General features: G+C 42.0%; 1 protein-coding gene and 1 pseudogene across 4 annotated transcripts in view; both read right to left on the minus strand.

Moving 5' to 3' along the window:
• The window catches only part of ARHGAP42 (Rho GTPase activating protein 42), a 343088-nt gene that overhangs the window by 318439 nt on the left and 936 nt on the right, over positions 1–23713 (minus strand). The gene's annotated exons all lie outside the window — the stretch shown is intronic.
• Positions 3590–6313, minus strand: LOC145527819 (rhomboid domain-containing protein 3 pseudogene; annotated as a pseudogene). The gene has a single exon (XR_014069893.1). The product of XR_014069893.1 is annotated as a rhomboid domain-containing protein 3 pseudogene (transcript).

The following is a 23713-nucleotide window of genomic DNA, read 5'->3' on the forward strand; positions in this document are numbered from 1 at the left end:
CCAAAAAATTCTCTCCAAGTTGGAACTCTGAATTCCCATTCCCACCGATGGTGGAAGAAAGCTAAAGGCCCTCAGCAACGCTGGAAGTAGGGGGTCAGTGGGAATGGCTGCTGCAGATGGCAGTAAATGATCTCAAACATCACACAACTGAAAACACATACAGTAATGTGTAACCTTTAATACAAATGGACATAAAACTCAGTTCTGTGCTCATCCTCTGAAGTGTTTTTATAAACTTGAGCAAATTTGGGAAAATGAAATGCCGTTAACAAAAACCTTTTCACAATACAGCATTTAAGAACCGACGTCACAGGTAAATACGTTTTAAATCTCTTTAAGCAAATCATTTCACAGTCTCTCTAGATCATTTAAAACCTCTGCTAAAAAGATTCTGCTTATTTCCACAAAAACAGGATTTCAGAAATCTTTGCATCATTCTGCCCACTACGGTTACTCATGATTTAAATAACAGAATGCACAGGATACTGATACCGTATGACAAAACCATACCTGGCCAGAGTGGCCAGACAGAGCCCATCAGCCAAAATTCTTGCCTTAGACTATTTTTCCTTTTTCATTAAAATAAAAAAAAAAAAGAATAGAAAAGTCAACTGTGGCATAACTTTGTTAGAAAGGATGACTAATAAATACAATGAAATTCAAATCACATTAAAAATAAAAGACCCACGGATTACCAAAGTTAACAGAATGCAACAAATTTGCTTAAATTTAAGCTTGGCACAGAAAGGCAATGAACACAGCAGACCACTTACAGTAATACTTCCAAAGGAACAAATTTTTGCAGATTCCCTAAAGAAATCCCCAAAGTACAGTCAAAAAATAGTTCATGTTTTATTATTCCAAATTCTTCTCAACTAAATGCTTTAAAATTTCCAAGAATTTTTTAGCAGAAACTGAAGAGAACCAAGTTATCATTTTACTGTTATTCTATAAATGATAATCTGAATTTAATTTAAAATACTATGTTCCTAGCACAATGCCTGACCTACAGTAGATGATTAACAGTTATCTGAAAAATGAATGCATTTAATTATCAAGCTTTCTCCTTTTAACTCTGACCCATCTGCTCCAGTATTTGTTACCTCAGGGATTAATAAAGTCACGTTTTCCTCTACGGGATTTTCACAGGAACTAGATTTGCTTCTTATAGTTTAGAAAATGTTACAAAAGAAATCAAACTCAGCATAGGTTCTAATGCTTAAACCTTGACCAGAAATACACTCTCAACATCATTAAAAGCTAAATCTATTTTCAGGAAAACCCTTACTGCTACTAATTCTAGTTATATTTTAACAGAACACTAGGCATAATTAATTTGCCCATAAAAACAGTGTGTTTATCTCCACCAAACAAAACAGCTCAGGTCTGTAGATGTGTATTTTGGTTGTGCTGTATTCAGTCACCTCTGACTCTGCGACCCCTCCAGGCTCCTCTGTCCATGGGATTCCCCAGGCAAGAACACTGGAGTGGGTTGCTATTTCCTCCTCCAGGGGATCTTCCCAACCCAGGGATCCAACGCACATCTCCAGAGTCTCTTGCATGGGCAAGTGGATTCTCCGCCACTTAGCTCTGTGGGAAGCACATGTGTATTTTAGGATAGCCTCAGTATGCTACTTTTAAAGGAATAAAAAGAGAAGCTGCTGGAAGACAAATGGATAAATGAAGAGAAAGCAAATGAAAGAGCCAGAACCTGGAGGGTGGGAATGCAGGGAGGGAAAGAATGTGAGGACTATAAATGAAAGAAGTCACCAGCCACTTATTCACAGGGAATTATTAATGGATTGGAAAGAAATGCAGTTCAAGAGTAAAGACAGTATTTATCCCCGCTACCTCATCAGCTCTTAGTAACTGGCTGGAGCTTGAGAGCCGGCGGCCTCTGACTCGACCTCCAGCCCCCCTGGAAAACAGCGGACACCTGCAACCGCAGCTGCAAAGCCCTCAGGAAGGAGCGGCGTGCACGACCAGGACTCGCTCAACACCTCCCACGAGGGAAGCTCTCTCATATCACCACCCCAGTAAGCTTACGTACAGCCATTTCTTTCTTGTACTAAATTTTATCACAGGCATCTTTCTCTCTCATACAATGATGAAAGCAGCACACATTTCTGTACCTTGTTTTTCATTAACTTAGATTTATAGCCTCAGGGTTCGCTTGAATTGGCTCTTATGACTGTCAAAGTTTACAAAATTAGTTAAGTCATTGCTAATTATTTTCTAAGTAAACTTTAATTACTGACATAGGTGGTGATCTGGGTTCCCCAACTGCATGCAGTACCACCACAAACTCAGGGGGGCGCTGTTAGTCACGGAAACCTCAGAGAAACAGACCGGATGCCCCTTAAGTCAAAATGGTCAGAAATGGGTTATGGGCAAGAGCAGAGGGGTTACTCAGCAAACCAGGATGCACCCCTGACTGGGGGAGAGGGTTAGAGAATAAACCCAATAAACAAAGGGTTCTTATTGGAAGAAACAGCACAGACACTGGGAGGGAAATCAACATTACCCACTGTACCCGCTATAGGAAAAGAACCAAAGTTGGGATCACTGTAGCAGTGGACTCACCAAATCCTTTAAGGGTCTTAAAGCATATTACTGATTTACAACGCTATCAGCTGCACAATGAAAGTAAGTACCTTAGTACACCCTAATTAAACAAGGCATTTGTTTTAATATTTTGGCTAATAGATAGAAAATGGATACCTTACTCATATTCGTTTGTAATTCTCTGACTTCTCCTAATAAAGGTTAACAACTGTATTTATCCTTCAGCTAATCAACCGTCCTGAGTTCTGGTGCTCAATTATCTACAGGCCTCCTAACCTTCTCCCTCCTTTTATCTTACAAACCATTTGGCTTTGGATATATATTCATCACCAATTTACCCCTATTGAGAAAAAGTTCTCTTTGTACAATATGAACACCTACATTCAAGAGGAAGGAAGAGGTAAGGGAACTCTGAAAGACTAAGCAGAAAAAAGTCGGAAAACTGAAGATTTTTAAGAGAATATGGCTCCACAAAAGTCAAGCGAGAAGAAGCTTCAGGAAGCAAAGAGTGACTGGCAGGGTTAAATATACCACAATCCAGTACAATGACAACCACGGTGTCCTTTAGATTTGACAAGTGGTCACTAGAGTTCTAAGCTTTAGAATGTATCAGTGTTAAATTTCCACAGGCTTAACATAACTGTGTAATCATTCAACAGTTACCTGGCCATAAATATATACCTGGCAGAGTACTGGACACAAAGAGACACAGACCATAGTTTAGAGGGTCCTAGATGGAAACGTGTACACATGTGCAATTTGGGGGGGGTGGGGTTGGAGCAGCAGGGGAGAATGTAAGGAGTGGTCAGAAAGACTATGTAAAGCCAAAAAATACCCAAGGGAATGAGTTTCTCCTCTCTAATTAGGACAATAACGCCTTTAAAAAGTACAGTGTTTATAACATATAAAAGATAATTTATCATTCAAATCAACTAATAATTTAGGACCTGAAAAGAAACATACAAGAACTAAGTTGTCCACATTAAGAAAAATAAGCAATCTAAATGTCTGAAGAAGATTTTTTTTTTTTTTGGTCCAATTTAAATTGAATGAACCCTTAGCTGAACTAAATGTCTCATCTCCATAAACTCAGAGGCACAAGCAGCGAGGCCTCGATTCCCTCCTGCAGCATCTGCTCGTCCAGGGCTGCCCACAGCGGGGTCCCCGGGGGGAAGCTGGGCCCAGACCAGGCCAGTCCAGCCTCTGAGGAGCCCTCCCAGAGCGGCTGCACAGGCCTCAGGCCTGGTGGGATCAGGGCTGAGCCTTCACTGAGGGGCCAGAGGCTAGGGGAGGCCATGTGGGGAGGTCCAGGGGTGGGGGGCCTTGCTCTGGCAGGATGGGGGACGGGCAGCTCAGCTGGGCCGCCTGGGGCGAGGAGGAGCCGGAGCGGCCAGCACCCCGCCAGGGCCCTGCACAGGACACCCTCCTGCAGTGCCTGCAGCCGCCGCTCCGAGAGCGTCAGCCACCGGAAGGCCCCAGCCGCGTAGGCCAGGCCAGCGAGGAGGCCGCAGAAGAGTTGCAGGAAGGGTGGCTCGGAGCTCAGGAGTGGTGTCAGGGCGAGCAGCAGCCACGGCAGAAGCCACGGTGGCAGGGCCCCCCGGGGCCGTCGAGGGTGAGAACCCTGCCCCGCCAGCATGGCCAAGTGGACGGGCATGTACCCGCAGCCCCCGGCTGCACTGGACACCCCGAGGCCTGCCAGCAGTAGGGCCAGCAGCCCAGAGGCCAGCGTGAGCAGGCTGGAGGCATGCAGGAACCGCAGCATGCCCAGGTGGCGCTCCTGTTGCCAGCCCAGCGTGGGCAGGAGCAGCAGGCTGAGCAGCAGGCCGGGGAGGGCCGTGTGGCCCAGGGCATGTGTGAGCAGCCGGTGCACCTGCCTAAGGTCCAGCAGCAGCTCTGGGGCCAGGACGAGGCTGGGGCCGGCCCCCAGCAGCCACAGGGCGCTCATTAGCAGCATCAGGACAGAGGAAGTGAGAGGTAGCGCCGGGGTCGGCCGGCCAGGGGGGGCCTCTGGCATGCATAACTTGGCTGAAGGTGCTCAAAGGTGGCCGTGGGACTGTGTGTGCGGAGCGCGCCCCCCGCCCCCCAAAGGCCGAGTGGGGCCCTCGGCTGGCAGTCGGTACTCGAGCTTCCCGCCGAGGCCCGAGTGCTCCGAGCCCATTCTGCTCGCCCTCCAGCGCATGACCCCGGCCGACCGGTCGGCACGCCACCCGCCCCTCCACCGCCCTAGTCAAGTTCAGGACATGCCAGTTACACTCCAAAGACAGAGCACGTCGGGGCTCCCCAAATTCATGTCGCAAGGTATATATCACAGGTTTCGTTTCACAACAATAGATGAATGCAGATTTTGGACAGGAAAAATTCTTTAAAACATGAAAGTCTTATTCTATCACATAGCTGATACATGATCCAATTTCCTTTTGGTGAAGTGCAGTATACTGCAGATGTTTCTTTATACAAAATGGAATCCACTCTGGTTTTACTTACATTTCGAATTTAGACTGCTCTAAATTACCTACACATAAGCATCACCTTCAACCTAAGGACTTTTGGCCACAAATATGTTAATAATAAAAATATGCAGAAGCAAGGAAAGTATCTGACATTATGGTATTAATTTATATATAAATGGTATGTACATTATTATCGTATATTTTTAAGTATATTCATGTGGACATGGACGGCAAAATAAAAAATAGTTTATTGTCCTAGAAAGGCACTGAAAACGTTTTCCATCTTAAATATCCTTTATATCAGGATTACTTCATTTTTTTTCTGCTAAAAGATATAACGTGATTACTATACCAACCATTTGCTGATTTCCGTGTGCCAGGCACTATGGCTAGGTATATCTAACAAGAGTCTTAATCCTCACAAAAAACAAAAGCCGGAATTATTATTACTGATATTAATCCCATTATTAAAATGAAGAAACCAGGGCTTAAGAAGGAGAGTGACTTACTAGGGTCAGTCAGCACACAGGCGTGCATGTGCTTGAGCGTGCACACACACACACACACACACGCACTCAATATATAATACAGTATCAAGTGCCTGAAGTGCGGTAGGCGATCCCTAAGTTTCGTGAATAGATCCGAATGAATGAAGAATGGACATCCATAGTCTCACATGAGATCCCTATGCTGCATTGACTGCTATAACTGTTCAGTTCAGTTCAGTTGCTCAGTCATGTCCGACTCTTTGCGACTCCATGGACTGCAGCATGCCAGGCTTCCCTGTCGATCACCAACTCCCAGAGTTTACTCAAACTCATGTCCATCGAGTCGGTGATGCCATCCAACCATCTCATCCTCTGTCGTCCCCTTCTCCTCCTGCCCCCAATCCTTCCCAGCATCAGGGTCTTTTCCAATGAGTCAACTCTTCGCATGAGGTGGCCAAAGTATTGGAGTTTCAGCTTCAACATCAGTCCTTCCAATGAACACCCAGGACTGATCTCCTTTAGGATAGACTGGTTGGATCTCCTTGCAGTCCAAGAGACTCTCAAGAGTCTTCTCCAACACCTCAGCTCAAAAGCATCAATTCTTCGGCGCTCAGCTTTCTTTGTAGTCCAACTCTCACATCCATACGTGACTACTGGAAAAACCACTCTGTGAAACAGAGAAACGGGGTCTAGAGGGAACCAAGTGCACACACGGTACCACTAAGTCCAAGCAGGAACAAGGCACACACCACACAGCATCAGCAGCACGCCCCAGGGAAATGTGGACCCCGGAGAGCTGGGCATCTGTCTGTGCTGTATTTCCAGGGCCCAGAACAGCATGAGATACAGCAAGTGCTAAATAAATATGCTGAATGAATATGTGAGTAAAATCTCCATCTCCTCTTTCTTCTCCACACCTCCTCTGGCTTATGACACTGTGTCCTTTACATTTTCTCCTTGTTTTCTCCCCTCTGCTCCTCTTGCCACTCTTTGCATATATGTAAAAATTCTTACTAATCCATATTTACATTATGAGATTTTTAAATACTTATTCACCTACAATGAAAATTAAAAGCACAAGCGAAAATTTCCTCTTTAAATATCCACCAAATGATTCTGCTTTCTCCAACAAAACATAAAGGCCATCATTGAATTTGTTATGGGAAGTTATACCTTTGCTTTAAATATACATTTAGATCTCAAACTGCTTTCTATCATAAGAATGTAACATAAATGCTTACAAAGCTATTAAATTTCCATTTATAATGGTGAGTTCCAACACAGAGGTGACATATGACCCAGCAATTCCATGCCAAGGGATACATCCAAGAGAATAAAAACGTATGTCCACACTATGGACAGAGGAGCTAGGGCAGGCTACAGTCCATGGGATCGCAAAGAGTTGGACACAACTGTAAGACTTTCACACAAAAACAGGTACACGAATGTTTATAGCATTATTCATAATGGCAAAAAAAGGAACCAGCCAAAATGTCCATCAATTCACAGATGGATACACAAAATGTGGAGGTACATTCTCACAATTGAATATTTGGCAATGAAAAGAATAAAGTATCAATACATGTCAAAATACAGGAGAACCCTAGAAGCATCCTAAGTGAAAGAAGTCATTCACAAAAGGCCACAAATTGTCTAATTCTATTCACACAAAAAGTCCAGAGCAGGCAAATCTGTAGAAACAGAGGGAAGACAGAGAATAAGGAGTGACAGCTAATGTGTGTGAGATTTCTTTGAGGGCGATGACACTATTCTAAAATTAGGCAGTAGTTTGAAAATATACATTAAGGAAAAAAAAAAACTCATGCAACTCAATAGCACCAAAAAAAATCAAAATCTGACAAAAATAAGCAGAGAACCTGAACAGACATTTTTCCAAAGAAGACATACAAATAAATGCCCAAGAGGTACATGTAAAGGTGCTCAATATAATTAATCACTGGGGAAATGCAAATCAAAACCACTTCACACCTGTTAGTGTATTTATCATCAAAAAGAAGAGAGAGAGCAAGCATTGGCTAGATATGGAGAAAAGGGAACCCAAGGCATTTTTGGTAGGAATGTAAACTGGTTCAGCCACTATGGAGAACACTACAGAAGTTCCTCAAAATATTAAAAATAGAAATACCATTGTTGTACAGTTGCTAAGTCATGTCCGACTCTTTGCGATCCCATGGACTGCAGCATGCCAGGCTTCCCTCTCCCTCACTATCTCTGGCAGTTTGCTCAAACTCGTGTCCATTGAGTTGTGATGCCGTCCAACCATCTCATCCTCTGTTACTCCCTTCTCCTCCTGCCTTCAGTTTTTCCCAGCATCAGGGTCTTTTCCCGTGAGTCAGTTCTTCACATCAGGTGGCCAAAGCATTGGAGTTTCAGCTTTAGCATCAGTGCTTCCAATGAATATTCAGGACTGATTTCCTTTAGGATGGACTGGTTGGATCTCCTTGCGGTCCAGGGGACGCTCAAGAGTCTTCTCCAACACCACAGTTTGAAAGCATCAGTTCTTTGGCACTCAGCCTTCTTTATGGTCCAACTCTCACATCCATACATGACTAGTGGAAAAACTATAGCTTTGACTATATGGACCTTTGTTGACAAAGTGATGTCTCTGCTTTTTAATATACTGTCTAGATTTGTCATAACTTTCCTTCCAAGGAACAGGTGTCTTTTAATTTCATGGCTGCAGTCATCATCTGCAGTTATTTGAGAGCCCAGGAAAAGTAAATCTGTCATGGTTTCCAATTTTTCCCCTTCTATTTGCCACGAAGTGATCGAACTGGATGCCATGATCTTAGTCTTCTTAATGTTGGGTTTTAAGCCAGCTTTTTCACTCTCCTCTTTCACCCTCATCAAGAGATTCTTTAGTTCATCTTCACTTTCTGCCATTAGAGTGGTATTATCTGCATATCTGAGGTTACTGATATCTCTCCTGCCAATCTTGATTTCAGCTTGTGCTTCATCCAGCCCCACATTTTGCATGATGTACTCTGCATAGAAGTTAAATAAGCAGGGTGACAATATACAGCCTTGATGTACTCATTTCGCGATTTTGAACCATTGATCCGCGTCCAGTTTTAACTGTTGCTTCTTGACCTGTGTATAGGTTTCTCAGGAGGCAGATAAGGTGGTCCGGTATTCCCATCTCTTAAAGAATTTGCCAGTTTGTTGTGATTCACACAGAGGCTTTAGCAGAGTCAGTGAAGAAGAAGTAGATGTTTTTCTCGAATTCTCTTGCCTTTCCTATGATCCAACACGGCAGTTTGTTCTCGGGTTGCTCTACCTTTTCTAAATCCAGCTTGAACATCTGGAAGTTCTCAGTTCACATACTGTTGAAGTTTAGCTTGAAGGATTTTGAGCATGACCTTGTTAGCATGTGAAATGAGCACAACTGTATGGTAGTTTGAGCATTCTTTGTCATTGCCTATCTTTGGTACTGGAATGAAAACTGACCTTTTTCCAGTCCTGTGGCCACTGCTGAGTTTTCCAAATTTGGTGGCATATTGAGTGCATCACTTTAAAGAGAAAAGGAAAGATATACCCAACTGAATGCAGAACTACCATATGATCCAGCAAACCCACTTCTGGGTACATATTCAAAGGAAATGAAAACAAGTTATCAAAGAGGTATCTGCACTCCCATTTCCACTGCAGCAATATTTATAGCAACCAAGATATGAAAAAACCAAGTTGTCTGTCAATGGATGAATGGATAAAGACGATGTATATGCACAGTGAAATATTACCCAGACATGAGAAAGAAGGAAAGTCTGCCATTTGTGACAACACAGATGAACAGAGAAGGCAGTATGTTAAGTGGAATAAGCCAAACAGAGAAAGAGAAATACTACATGTTAAAAAAAAAAAAATCAAACTCATAGAAATAGAAAGCAAACTGGTGACTGCCAGGGACTAGAGGAGTAGGAGAAATATGGAGAGGCTGGTGAAAGGATACAAACTTTAAGTTATAAGATGAATAAAGTATGAGAATATAACATAAAACATAGTTGGTAACACTGCTGGACAACCGAAATTTGCTGAAAGAGCTGAACTTAAATGGTCTCACAAAAAATGAAAAACAAGTATGCAAGATGATGGACGAGTTAACTAGCAAGCAGGGATTCTTTGGAATTTTTCACAGTGTATACACATATTAAATCACAAGTATATACACCTTGTCGACTATACGTCAATAAAGATGAAAAAAATGTAATAAAATTAGACAGTGGTGATAGTTGCACATTTCTGTAAACATAAGAAAAACCACCATATTGTACTCTTTTTAAAAGGATGGATTTTACGGCAGTGAACTATACTTCAAAAATACTATTTAAAAAGCAAATGACATTTTTAAAAGAAGGCATTTCCATACAATTAGAATCACCACTTTGAAATGGCATCTTGAAAATAACACATGCAATACTTGGTTACAAATAGGAGACAACATAAATCATTTGCGCAATTACACTTTCTTAGCAACATCTTTTGTATTCAAGCCACTAACATATTAATGTCACTGCTGAAGAGAAAATTCATTCTTTAATACAAGTATCAATTCCTTGAATACGCCTGTTCAAATCACTCTCATTCTGATAAATCTACATCCTATGCAACTGGCTTTTTCACTAAGATATTTATTTTCATATAGAATCTTTTGGAATTGGTTTCAATATTAAATGGAGTGACCACCTGTGGACTTCTCTATCTCCAAACATTAGTTTGATACCACTTGCTGTAAGTTCAGTCATGTAACAGGCATCAACAAAAAATGAATCATGTGTCCAGCTCCAGAGTCCCAAAGACTTGCTACCAATTCTTACACAGCTGACTTTCTAGAGAGGAAAACAAGCAAATAATCAAATGAGCAAACTAAAGCCTGATGGATACCATGTTTTTTATGAAAGCACAACATCTCTGACATGGAAAAGATATCTTAAAAAGATAACTACTCCATTCCATGGAAGCAATGACTTACTCCTCGCTGCAAGCCAAATGAATGATACCAAGTCATGAAACATGATACATTTCCACGTCCACAGCTCTCACATCAACAATAAATACAGTGCTCTCTCAATATAAATTGTACATCTCCCCTGGTATGGTAGAGATTTTGCTTAGAAAAGCCACCTCATATTCTGTTTTGAATAAAATATAATGGCAGTTGTTATTCATAACTTGGTCTCAATATGAGCTAGAAATGAGACAGATGAGAAAATTAATTTCAATATCAAGTATCATACATGGTTCTAGACACTTTACATGTGTTATCTTACTTAATCCTGCAAATATGCATATGAACCAAATATTCCTTCCATATTATAGACAAGGAAAACTACAGAAGAAGCCAAATGACTCGCTCACAGCCATGTAGCTAATAAGTGATGGTACTGGGACTGAAAAGCATTGCTCAGATTCTAAAGCCCAGGCTCTTTCTATTAAAACTACACCGGGCTGATTGCTATTCATGTTAAATCTTCAATGAACCTACTTAACATTAAATTGTTCTAAAGATCAAACATTTTTAGCACTGCACATGTGTGAACGATAATGCTAAACTTAGCTGAAGAGCAAGCTCTCTGTTTCTTTAAGTGAGATTTAATATTCAGCTTATTTGGATATTTGGGGATGACCTTAAATGAGTATCTGTTCTGACAGAAATGCAAAACGCAATCTCAAACAAGAAACAAGTGGGCCTAAGCTGTAACCTAAGGACTCAAATTGGGACGAATACCTAGAAACCGACATCTGCTTCTCCCCTCTCCTCCCCTCATCAGTGGGTGTCACAAAACACCAAGCTCAGCCAGTCACAGATACTCACTGAATCCTCATTTCCATAAGAGACGTCTGAGGAGCCAAGGCAACACTGACAGAAAAAAACAAACAAAAAAATGCATCCAACAGGGTTTAAACCTGACAAGTCTGAAAGTTCTCACTCACTTGCTACAACTATGCCTTATTCAGGAATATTGAGGATCTTTATTTTCTTTCATTATCCCCGAGACTGGCTTTTTTCAGCCCTTGCTTTACTTTCCCAACTGTCCCCAAAGTCCAGACTTCCTGCTCTAGGCGCTAGGTAGAACTTCTCTTGAGCTCACAGATTCCTTAAGGAAAAAAAAAAAAACACTTTAAATAATCTATTTTGTCTTTATGTGCCGTGCTAAGTCAGTTCAGTTGTGTCCGACTCTTTGCGACCTATGGACTGTAGCCTGCCAGGCTCCTCTGTCCGTGGGATTCTCCAGGCAAGAATCCTGGAGTGGGTTGCCATGCCCTCCTCCAGGGGATCTTCCCGACCCAGGGATTGAACCCACAGCTCTTATGTCTCCTGCACTGGCAGGTGGATTCTTTACCACTGTGCCACCTGGGAAGCCCCATCTTATCTTTAGGGTACCATCTAAATAGCCTCTTCCAGTGATTCTGACACCTATTCAATCACACCATTTTTTCCTGGATCAACTGGCTTACAGGTTCAATTTAATTTTCTCACTGAGCCAACTGAATCTTCCTCTTCAATTCCTGATTCAACGTTCTCTTTTCCCATAATTTCCAGCTCCTAGACCCTCCAGCAACACCCTCCCAATCTCATCATTCTTTTCTTACCAATAACCACTAGAATGATATCACCACAAACATAATTACATTGACAAAACATCTGTGTAGCATAAGAAACACCTCAGCACTTTTCTAAGCCACTGTCTGCCTGCAATGCATGAATCAATGTGGGGAAAAAAAACGCCCTTCTTCATTTTGACCTGTTATATTACATGAAATGACCCAAGTATTTATTTCACTTCTGACAACATCACTTTTAACAACTTTTACAGACCAATGACCTAAGCTAACAGCATCAAGGCACCAGCAGACACATCAATAAAGTCTTAAAATCTACACTGCCAGTTCACGATTATCCCTAAATGCCAACCCAGTGTGTCCTTGTTCCTTGGTTCCCAGATCATAATAGATAATTATTTGTTTAAAAGTAAAAAGGCAAATCAAAACCATGCCACATCTCATGATCACTTCCTACCAAAAAGATTTAATTTGGGGACAAACTCATGTTTTAACATTCTATTAAAGCATTTCTATCTCAATCATCTTGTCTATGGAGTACGATAATAACACTGGCAAGAATCTATTAAAGTCAAGCCTTGAAAAAAGCTGAAGTTATCTGGATTACAAAGATCCTGCCTATAACAAGTGAAAATAATACCACATTTTAAAATCATGTTATTAGGCATTTTGTTCACTGGCCACATAAAAATCCTACAAGGAATATATAGCAAATATATTCCCTTTTTTTTTATGAAAATAGGATCTGGGACAAATGGCTTCTCCCCACAACACTACTTAGTGGCAGCAGCAGGATAGAATGAAGCTCCAACCCCAGATGCCAACTGCTGTCCCCCGGGTTACCCAGTCCTACAAGTCAGTATGACCCTGACAGGAGAAATATTCAAGAGCAAACTTGCAGTCCCCATTTCCTGGCTCATTTGCTCCACAGATAATCAAAATCCTCTCCATATCATGCACTTCAGTTCAGTTCAGTTAAGTCGCTCAGTCGTGTCCGACTCTTTGCGACCCCATGAACTGCAGCACGCCAGGCCTCTCTGTCCATCACCAACTCCCAGAGTCTACCCAAACCCATGTCCATCAAATCAGTTATACCATCCAATCATCTCATCCTCTGTCGTCCCCTTCTCCTCCCGCCCCCAATCCTACCCAGCTTTAGGGTCTTTTCCAATGAGTCAACCCTTCGCATGAGGTGGCCAAAGTATTGGAGTTTCAGCTTCAGCATCAGACCTTCCAATGAACACCCAGGACTGATCTCTTTTAGGATGGATTGATTGGATCTCCTTGCAGTCCAAGGGACTCTCAAGAGTCTTCTCCAACACCACAGTTCAAAAGCATCAATTCTCCGGCGCTCAGCTTTCTTCACCGTCCAACTCTCACATCCATACATGACCACTGGAAAAACCACAGCCTTTACTAGACGGACTTTTGTTGGCAAAGTAATGTCTCTGCTTTTGAATATGCTATCTAGGTTGGCCATAACCTTCCTTCCAAGGAGTAACCGTCTTTTAATTTCATGGCTGCAATCACCATCAGCAGTGATTTTGGAGCCCAAAAAAATAAAATCTGACACTGTTTCCACTGTTTCCCCATCTATTTCCCATGAAGTGATGGGACCAGATGCCATGATCTTAGTTTTCTGAACGTTGAGCTTTAAGCCAACGTTCATGCACTTAGTAAAATGTAAACTGATTCATGTTCATGATTACTGACTATTCAAATGCAGTCCAATTAGAATACAGATATCCAAGCCCCCTGGAAGTTTATATTCAAAAGACAGAGTAAAATTTAATAAACAAAGATACCCAGTGGATACTCTTTGTGTGACTGCAAAGGCAGAGACTGGAGTAATACAGCTACAAGGTAAAGGATGTCTTGGACTGCTGACAACACCACGAGACAGAAGTAGCAAAAAACATCCTTCCTTAGAGCCTTTGGGCTTCCCTGGTGGCTCAGTTAGTAAAGAATCCGCCTGCAATGTGGGAGACCTGGGTTTGATCCCTGAGTTGGGAAGATTCCCCTGGAGAAGGGAAAGGCTACCCACTCCAGTATTCTGGCCTGGAGAATTCCATGGACTGTATAGTCCATGGGGTTGCAAAGAGTCAAACACGACTGAGCGACTTTCACTTAGAGCCTTCAGAGAGAGCATGTTCTGCTGACACCTTGACTTCGGATTTTGGCCTCCAGAGCTGTGAGAGGAAACATTTCTAACATTTTATGCTAAGAAAACAATGATTTCATATCTATATACACAGAGAGACACACACACTTAAGCACTGTTGGTGCAGGCAGGGAACATCACGTCTAAGGTACTGTAAGCACAGAAAATTGCAAGACCAACCAAATGCTGGAATCTCGGTGGAATGAAAAAAAAAAAAAGCTAGCTTAAAACTGGAGTTTACAAACCAGAGGAGAAGGAAAGCAGAAGCATTAGAAAGATGCAGCGGTTTCTCTCTAAGACAACCAGGTGGATGAGCAAATAACTGACCCAACAAGCACACAAAGAACAAGCTGCAGGAGGAAGAGCTTCGGCTGGACACATGGCGTGTGAAGGGCCCGCAGCACGCCAGGGTGGGGACAGGTAGCAGGCTGCTGCAAATCAGACCCAGGGCTTGGGAAAAGGAGGTCCGAGCTGAAGCCTTGCGGGCAGATGTTGTCACACAAGGAAAGCAAACAGCGGAAGGACCCCTTGCACACTACCAACACTGAAGAGAAGGCTAGACGTGATAAGGAAGAGGGACTCTGCAACAGTGCACGCTGCGAAAACAAGAGCCCACGCAGCGGCTGGGTGCCGGGGCAGTGATAACATCTTCAGAAGGGTCACCTGAGGAAAACCAGGACCACCATGCAGGCAGTACCAGCCTGCAAACGTTCCTTCCTATCATCCGTGCTGACGTGTTTTCAGGAGTATACAACTTTCTCAAATCTTCCCCAAATAGTGTACCCCTTAAAGATGCACACCAATTGTCTCTTATCTGACAATCTTTACACTGGCCCTCAAACTTTCTGCAACCAACCTTTAAAACAATTGTAACCTCTTATTCCTTTGATCGTCCAGTGTCACCTAAGAACTTGCTCACAGAAGGCACAAAAAAGTCTGATACAAGTTCCAAAACCACACTATTTAAATTGTTTTCACAACTCACTTTCATCTGCTTCTCCTCACTAATCCCTTCCCCCACTACCACCACTCCTTTTGTATTTGTTTTGTTTGAGGCCGTATCTTTCAAACATGTTAAGGAATAAGAAAATTAAATAAATGAAAAAGAAAAAAGTCTCACCGCAGCAAAGTAAAATCACTTTACATAGCTTCCATTCGAAAGGAGATACACTATATAATGCTCATTTCACATATCACAAACACATATCAGGTTTCTAAATTAAATCATCACTTTTCCTGTGTACTAAAGAGACAACTGAAGCTGGGACTTTCATCTGGATAAACTCCAGTACATGTTTACATATGAGGGAATACTTTTGGCCTGTCCTTCATAAACTAGCAAGCAGTATGGCTTTTTAGATTTGTGCAAGGAAATACAGAATTCCACTACTGAGAAAAGTGTCTGACTTTCAAACGAAAGGGGTCATTTTGTGTCTATCCACTTTTTCCCAGAATAAAGCCAAGGTTCAAGAGAGTACTATTCATGTAACAAATGTGTGTAAATTGTGCATTTCTTCCCAATATTTTCATACCACCCAACACTGAGAATCATCCCAGGATAGTTCCCCATCCTTCACAAAATATATTGTACCTGAAAATCACCCAAATCAAATAAAACAACAATATATAAAATGTCATGTTTGGGCATTTTAAAAATACCATTTGGGGAACTTTCTTGACGCTCCGGTGGCTGAGACTCTGCTCTCCCAACACAGGGAGCCTGGGTTCAATCCCTGGTCAAGGAACGAGATTCCCACAGGCCACAACTAAGAGTTCACGGCCACAACCTAAGACCCTGCAGGCGCAACTGAGGCCTGGCACAGCCAAATAAATAAATGCGTATTTAGAAATACCATTAGGCATGGAGACTCTTACCATAAAATCTAAAAATTGGAAGTCAAAAATCCATAATAATTAATATAAAATAATCTACAAAGTGTCAACTATTAGTCTTAACCTAACCTTTTCCCACCATATTCCATGTAAAAATTACGAGTAGGTAAATTACTTTCAAATGAAGAATTCAAAATCCTAGAAAAGTAGGGCTTATTTTTTCTTCTTTTATGCATACACTCTTCTGCAACAAAAGAAAAAGGTTGGAAAAACTGAAAGATTATCAGCTACTGTACGGTATGTTGTATGTGTGCTAAGTCGCTCAGCTGTGTCCGATTCTTTGCAACCTCATGGACTACAGCCCGCCAGGCTCCTCTGTTCGGATCTCCCGCATTGCAGCCAGATTCTTTACCGCTGAGCCACCATGGACACCCAAATGGTAACTTACTATTCGGATCTCCCGCATTGCAGCCAGATTCTTTACCGCTGAGCCACCATGGACACCCAAATGGTAACTTACTATTCTGCAATTAATTTTTTCTGAAACAAGTCACTTCCCTTACAGAGAATTATACACGCAGGTTTTGCTGCAACATTTTCTTCAGCATTATAACTAGATTCTTGATTACAAAATCGGAAAACTTCAGATAGGAACAATGGCGCATTCTGATGAACCAACATTCCAGTTAGCTGGAATCCTAGAGAGGAGGTTCCACCATACTGGAAATATCCAAGCCATGGTTTAAATGTGCCTGGCCAAAAACAAATCTGCTAAAATAACTACATTTCCATTATCTATCCTGTTATTATCCTACCCCAAGGGCCATTAAAATTAACAAATTCAATGGAAGTCACTACACTTACATGAAGTCCAGCCATTAAAAGTCAGAATACTGGCAGCTGCAGAAGCTGACGCGCAGATTCCTTGAACTGGAGAGCCAGGAGCTCGGCAACTGGTTTTCATTTTCATGATGAAAGTCAGCAAGAAGCAGGGAGCAAGTCCTCGGCTGAGTAGGCCAGAGCCGCTAGGGATATGCTCCATGGATGCTGAGATGCTGGGCAGAGGTTCAGAAGGCTGGAGGGAAAGGGAAGGCTGGCAGGGCTGCCAACTGAACCGGGCGGGCAGCAGGTGGGCCAACGGGGAGGCTGGCACCTGCCAAGAGGCTGGAATGAGTGGAAATTACCATCCACACAAGACAACAGCGATGGCGGGGGCCAAAACAGGTGGCAACCACAGCTCTGGCAAGAAACAATACTCCGGAAAAAGATTCAAGACTAAATAACCCCCTTTTCTTCACCCTTTCTCATCTGTCCATAATAAGCATTTCATTGATGCATAACATTTACTGAATGTGGCTTAACAGCCTGAACACTTTAGTATTTAGTGTTAAATAAATCTAGAGAAGAGTTTTGCCACTCCATGCATAAATTACTTGAATATACTTGGCACCAAAACAATACTGAATGTAAGCTTTATTATTTTTTCTTATATAATCTGAGAAATGCTTCTTCAGCATCATCATGAACATGATTAACACTGTGCTCTAAGAAATGTTAGTAACTGAAAGCATGTCTGTTGAAGCAGCTTTTCAGCAATTTGAAAGTTTTGTGGTTACCTGAGTTTTCTGCATGTTCAGAGTACCCTGATCATAACTGTCACGGGAAGCAATGCAAGAGGTGGTTACTGCCACACCACCCTCTTCCACTAGACAGGAACTAGGTTCTGTTCTCCCAGAAACCCACTCCTTTCTAACAAGACAGCTCCTCAATTACTGTCTACAGAAAAAAGGAAACCCAGGACTTCCCTGGTGGTACAGTCAATAAGAATCTGCCTCCCAACGCAGGGAGCAGGGGTTTGATCCCTGGTCTGGGAAGATTCCACGTGCCATGGAGCAACTAAGCCCATGCTCCACAAATACTGAGCCCACACTCTAGAACCGGGAGCCAAAACTCCTGAAGCCCACGCGCCCAGAGCCTGTGTTCCGCAAGGAGAAGCCAGCGAATGCAAGGAACAGTAGCCCGGCTCAGGGCGACTAGAAAAAGGCCAAGTGCAGCAAGCAAGGCCCAGCGCCACCACAAAGAAATACGGTGTCATTTTAAAGAGAGAAAGCCATTCAACAGAAATAAAGATACCGTTAGAGGACACCCATCAAGCTCACGCAGACAGTCAGAAGAGAGGTAGACGGAAGTTCTCAGCCAGCTGAATTTAATTCCATTTTAATGAACGCTCAGGCTCCCATTTAAATTAACACAAATCGAACTGCTCTTACTTGTACAGGGCTCTGAAGCAGAACCTTAAAGCACTACATTCTTAATCTGCCCGTTCCTAAATTAATTACAGTTCATCTGAAAGATACAATTATTTCTGCTCACTTAACCCAGATTCTAATGAATGACTGTAAGAACCAGATGAACGGTGGAAGTAATTACACATCCACATCTCTGACAAGGCTGCCCAGCTCAACAAGCAAAATAACGTTAGTGGAATAAGCAAGAGTGAGGGAGCCCTTGCAGGGTAACCAGGAATCTGCACTGTGTTGTGGTAAGCCAAACAAAATCTAGGTGCAAATTTAAATACCAAAAATAGCCTGCAACAATAGCAGTTCTCACTAAAAGCTCAAGGATGACCAAGTAAATAGTGCAGTAACTACAGAAAGTCTTTCGAATTCCTTAAACTTGTCACTGTTCCTCCCTTTTATTTAACTCCTTCCCTGTGCCACCAAACACTGGTAGCAAAGTGGACCCTGAACACACACAAAACAGAGACTGGCTTAAAGTGAAAAACCGAGTGAAACACAGCGAATGGAAGGCAGGAGTCTCTCAATCTCACCCTCCCCAAGATCTCTGAACGCAGCCTGCGCACTCAGGGTTTTCTTTCACACTGAACATCTACTTTATCCCCAGACCACAAGTGCACCACAGCAGTGTACTTCCAACGGAGGCTGCGGATGCTGAAGGCAGACACCTTTGAGAAACTGTGTGTGTTTCCCAAATGAACTCACCTAAGAAACAGACTCACAGACAGAGAACACAGTTGTGGTTGCCAAGGGGGGAGGCTGGGGGAGGGATACACCAAGAGTTTGGGATTAGCAGATGCAAACTACTACACAGAGAATGATGAACCACAAGCTTCCACTGGACAGCACGGGGAACTATCTTACCTTGTGATAAACCATAATAGAAAAGAACGTGAAAAAGAATGCATATGAATGTATAACTGAATCACTCTGCTGTACAGCAGAAAGTAACACAGCATTGTAAACCAACTAGACTTGAATAAATCTAAAAAAAAAAAAAAGAAACTGTGTGCTTCCTCTTGCTAATGTCTTAATTAACTGCATATTCTGTATCAATTTATGAGCAACCAACTCCTACCGTTCTACCATGCCCCTGTTTGTGCCATGGATCACTAGTGCCAGAACAACCACTTTAAGAACAGACGAAGAAATAAGGTTTATGAGTCAGAGAAGGCGATCAAAAAGACAAGCAGGCTTTGAAAACCTGCACTTCCAATCAGGAAAAGTGACAAGAAAATCAATCGTCAACAATACATAAGATACTATCAGCAGTCTTTATATAAGAGAAAATGCCATTTTGGAAAAATAACATCATCCATTAGGTTGATTAAATGTAGTTTTGTAAGTTTTGTATTGGATTCACAGTATTATTTATATTTAATTTGTAAGCCGATCTGCCTTTAAGATGGCATGAATATGCATAAGAATTAGTTTCATGAATATATTTAACTGTCATAAAAATTAAATTATATCAGAGTCCATTAACTTTTTTTTCTTTAAAAGAAGCTCAGTCACATAAGGTTGAGAAACACTCTCCTAAAGGTAGAGGAAAAAACCGACCGATTCTACTTTAAGGTGATGAGAGGAAGTGTTATAATAGACAGTGATCAGAAGGGTGGGATGGCTGAGATGCTGCAGGGTAGATGGGAGGAAAGAGAACTGAGAAGCTCCCCACACAGTCAATTCTATTTAATGAGCACAATTCCATTTCAGCCTTTTCCCCCCTCCTTTCCTCTGCTTTTCTTGGGAGGGAGGGTCTGTCTATTCTTGCAAAGACTAAGCTCTACTTAAAGCTGGTTCTTTGAACTCAAAAGGTTTTATACACAGTTTTGATTTCAAAAATTTTTATATGAAGGGGAGATTATATTTTATATGAAGTAAAGGGGGAATAATATGAGAAAGATACTTTGATGTTTCTTTGGATATGATCTATAAAAGGAGAAAATTAATAAGCAAAACGAGCCCATAACTTCACAACCCAAAATTTAAAACTGGCACCTGTTAAAGGAGCAAAGTTCACGGACTAACATTTGATAAGAAGAGTAGAGACTCCGAGTCATACAGCATGAACTAAAACCCAATTCACCAGTATCATATGCTCTCAATACCACTCACCAAATGACTATATAGCATGTAACAAAATGAACAAACAGTCCTAGTGGTAAGATTTTTATAGCTGTTCCCTCCCTGTAAAGAAAGGTAGGACCCAGAGGTTAAGTTACTTGCGAAGCATCACACAGCATTTGACAGCACCAGAACATAAACTCAGCTCTACATTAATCCCTGTATTAACTCAATTTACTGTCACCCATTTTCTCAGAGTGGGTATGAGAGTAAAATGCAATCCAGTTCAGTTCAGTCACTCAGTCGTGTCCAACTCTTTGTGACCCCATGGACTGCAGCACGCCAGGCCTCCCTGTCCATCACCAACTCCCAGAGCTTGCTCAAACTCATGTCCATCGAGTCGGTGATGCCATCCAACCATCTCATCCTCTGTCGTCCCCTTCTCCTCCTGCCTTCAATCTTTCCAAGCACCAGGGCTTTTTCTAGTGAGTCAGTTCTTCGCACCAGGTGACCAAAGTATTGGAATTTCAGCTTCAGCATCAGTCCTTCCAATGAATATTCAGGACTGATTTCCTTTAGGATGGACCGGTTTGATCTCCTTGCAGTCCAAAGGACTCTCAAGAGTCTTCTCCAACACCACAGTTCAAAAGCATCAATTCCTCAGCGCTCAGCTTTCTTTGTAGTCCAACTCTCACATCCATCTTAAAAATATGTTAAATACCTTACACATTTAAAATTCAAATCATCTGGTCAAGGTCCTCACTTATAACGATCATTCAAAATTTGCTCCTAAAAAAATGCACACCCTGAACCCAAGCTGAAGGAGCACATTTGACTCTCACTGGAACAGTAAAGCATGTATTACTCAAGAGAGCATGCCAAGACTTTCAACAGAAAACTTATTAACTAGGTTGGAAATAATATAAGATGCTTAGAAATGCATGGATGATTGTCAGATCAGGAAAGTTTTATTAAGAAAGCATTCATTATAAATGACGGCAAAGTGCTACATATAAATCTGAAGTGGCTGATAGATACCCTTACTGAAACAACAGGTATGGAGAATAGAAAGGCCTAGTTTAAGGCTGGGGGAAAACTGAAGGCTTCCTAAGGCAGAAAGGAAACACAGAAGGGGCAGAGCTGAAGAAAGGAGGGCTCCTTGGTGGATGTGGGACAGAATTAAGGCAGCTTCAAGTCTTTAGACACACTCGTGTCCTCCTTTGGGACAAGCTTCAGAGAGCAGGCTTTTAGCAGCTGCAGCCAAACCACAGAGCATCCTCCCCAAGGGACAGAGGTCGCCTGCTGGGAAAAAAAGAAGTGCCCTCATATGACTTCAAGGGTTTCTCGGCTCCAGATCTTTCCTGTTTGGCAGCTAATGCTGGAAATTCTTTTTAATAAATGCTTTCTCTCCACTACAAGAAAAGTAATAACCAAATGTTAATGTAATGCACTCTCCTCACAAATCCTGGAAAGATAGATAGTGCATTTTAAGTGTAGAAGGTCAAGTTCATGAGGCAGGGTCTGTATGTTCAAGGAAACTTACACTCTCGAGATATCCTCACTTATAAATAGAAGAAAAAGAATCTATAAAGGAAGCACCTGATAGTTGCAAGGCTAGATTCAACCATAATACAGTTAATAAGATTACTAGTAAAATGATGTACATTGCAGAGGTTTCATCACAGCTATGGAAGTGTTTTCCACTTTTGAAGCACTGGAATTGATCTCTGGCAGAGCGAAGAGAAAATGTCATTTGTAGACCATCTGGCAGCTCGAGCAAGAATCAGTGCTCTGAGAGAGGGAAACTCTTTTTAAAGAGGCATCATCCTTTCCAAGATGCAAAGAGGCTAGTCCAGAGGCCTCAAGTGGACTTTGTAAATCAGATGGAAGCAGAGTTCACCTTTGTGTATACACAAGATGGACAAAACTGCAGATAAACTTGTATATTTTTCACAAATCTGTAAATACTAGTATCAGTTGCTGCTGCTGCTGCTGCTAAGTCACTTCAGTCGTGTCCGACTCTGTGCGACCCCATAGACGGCAGCCCACCAGGCTCCGCGGTCCCTGGTATCAGTAGTAGCATCAAATTCAGAAATTAAGTGAATGTAGATACAGAACATATTTTCTTTACACTGGCTAAGTTAACACAAGTAATAAGTAAATGTTTTAGCAATTAGGATGGTTAAAATAGAAAGGATTTGGGAGCACACTACTTTCAAGACATTTTGCTAAGGTTCATCCTTATCATGAATACATGCTTCTAAATAAAGATCAGATGCTAATGTTGTCTTAGTTTCAGGCACACACACACCTCCATAATGTTGTTAATGACATACACAATGATGCTTCCCCTACCTATATCCTGGGGGTTGCCAGGTCACCCAAAGGCCTCTTCACCTTAACAAAAATACCTCACTCATCTAAGAGAGACTGGGATTTCCAGGGCTGCATTTCAGAGGCTTTCTATTAAAGAGCAAATAGGTCCTGAGAAAAGTAACCTATGAAGTCTTATTCTTTAGTCAGTCAATTCTCTATGAGAAGCTCTAGTGTTTTCTAAGACTCTCTGGGACCCCATGGAGGTAGCCTGCCTGTAGTCCTGTAGTCCTCTGTCCATGGGAATATCCAGGCAAGAAAACTGGAGTAGGTTGCCATTTCCTTCTCCAAGGGATCTTCCGGACGCAGGGACCGAATCAGAGTCTCTCGCATTGGCAGGCGATTTCTTTACACTGAGCCACCTGGGAAGCCCAAGACTCTCTTTTGTGCTAGTAACTGAAAGTGCATTCAGAGAACGCAAGAAGCACAGAAAATCTGAACGGGAGGTGTGTGGGAAAGGAGGTGGGAAAAGTTCCTAGATTGAGGCAGTCTTTACTTTCTATAGATCATCAGAAGTTCTGGTTGGTCTTTAGCCACTAGGGACTCACCAACACCAGAGTTACAACGCAAACCGAAAATTAAGAGGCACAAAAAACCTTGGAAAGAGAGAAAATCCACTGGTGCCATGCTCTCTTCATTTTACTAAATCGCAAAGCTACAAATCTATAAAGAGCCAACGCAATGATTTATTGCAATGATGAGTCACTGATGTACCTAAGAACTTAATCATTTCTTTTAATATCACTAAATAAGCTAGCTTCATTTTTATCCTTCAGATAAACTCTTGAATCCTTCCTCAAGGGCTTTTTTTTTTTTAAGCGTTTAAACTAGGCAGAATAAAGTTACAAAAATGACCAACAATCCCCAACACTGTTCCAGGAGCGTTATACAAAAAGATGC

The sequence above is a fragment of the Giraffa tippelskirchi genome, chromosome 11, assembly GCF_054371585.1.
Source record: "Giraffa tippelskirchi isolate mGirTip1 chromosome 11, T2T-mGirTip1v1.2.pri, whole genome shotgun sequence".
Lineage (NCBI taxonomy): Eukaryota > Metazoa > Chordata > Mammalia > Artiodactyla > Giraffidae > Giraffa > Giraffa tippelskirchi.